Here is a 1,031-nt window from a genome sequence, read left to right on the forward strand (position 1 = left end):
AAGATAATCATCTTATTTATTTTAAAAAATGGTTCCATAAGTTCCAACTCTATCTATTGCCATGCATTAGTTTAATTTACCATGTGTCAATGAAGAATTTCTTTTCATCACTAAAAATATAATAGATCTTCTTAATCTAAAAGTCCAATTTAAGGAGGCTAAGAGATTTTTGAGTTGTGAACAGAAATCTAAATACTACTTCTTTCTTATACAATTTATTTAAGTTGCCAATTTAATATATCTAATAATAAGTTGTTTAATATTTATAGAATTATGACATTAATTATATATCATATCCTTTGAAGTTGTAATATGGCCCATATAATTATTACATTTGTACAATTTTTTTAGCTCTTTTCATCATATAATAGATCTTCTTAATCTAAAAGTCCAATTTAAGGAGGCTAAGAGATTTTTGAGTTGTGAACAGAAATCTAAATACTACTTCTTTCTTATACAATTTATTTAAGTTGCCAATTTAATATATCTAATATCTAATAATTTTACATTTTCCATGCTTCTGGGATGAGTGGTATCATGACATGGTATTAGAGCTCTAGATCCGAAAGATCAAGAGTTTGATTCTTGGTAAACTTGGTAAACAGCTTAAGCTTTTAAGATGAGATGTTTATTATTCTTAGTACCCAAATGATTATTCTAAATAATATGGGTGATGTTTATTTTTTAACTCATATAATCTATTGTACACATTGTATAAATATTTCATTAACTCTCTAGTTGGACTCAATAAAATATTATTTTCCCGTTGTTTCCTATGAAAGTTCACAATTTATTTTTGAAGTGGCCCATGGAATAATAATAATAATTATTATGGAGGACTCACTATTTGTCGTCACGTGTGCATGATTTGTTCAATTTGAATTTTGAACAACAGAAATATGTCATTTTCACGATAACCTATTAACTTCAAATATCTCAAAATAAAAATTTGAATTATGATTGATCGATCTCTTTTTTGTGTAAACTTTCTTTCTTTAATTTTAAAACTTCAATATATTCTTAGCGAAAAT

The sequence above is a fragment of the Arachis ipaensis genome, chromosome B02 (assembly GCF_000816755.2).
Source record: "Arachis ipaensis cultivar K30076 chromosome B02, Araip1.1, whole genome shotgun sequence".
NCBI classification, from domain to species: Eukaryota; Viridiplantae; Streptophyta; class Magnoliopsida; order Fabales; family Fabaceae; genus Arachis; species Arachis ipaensis.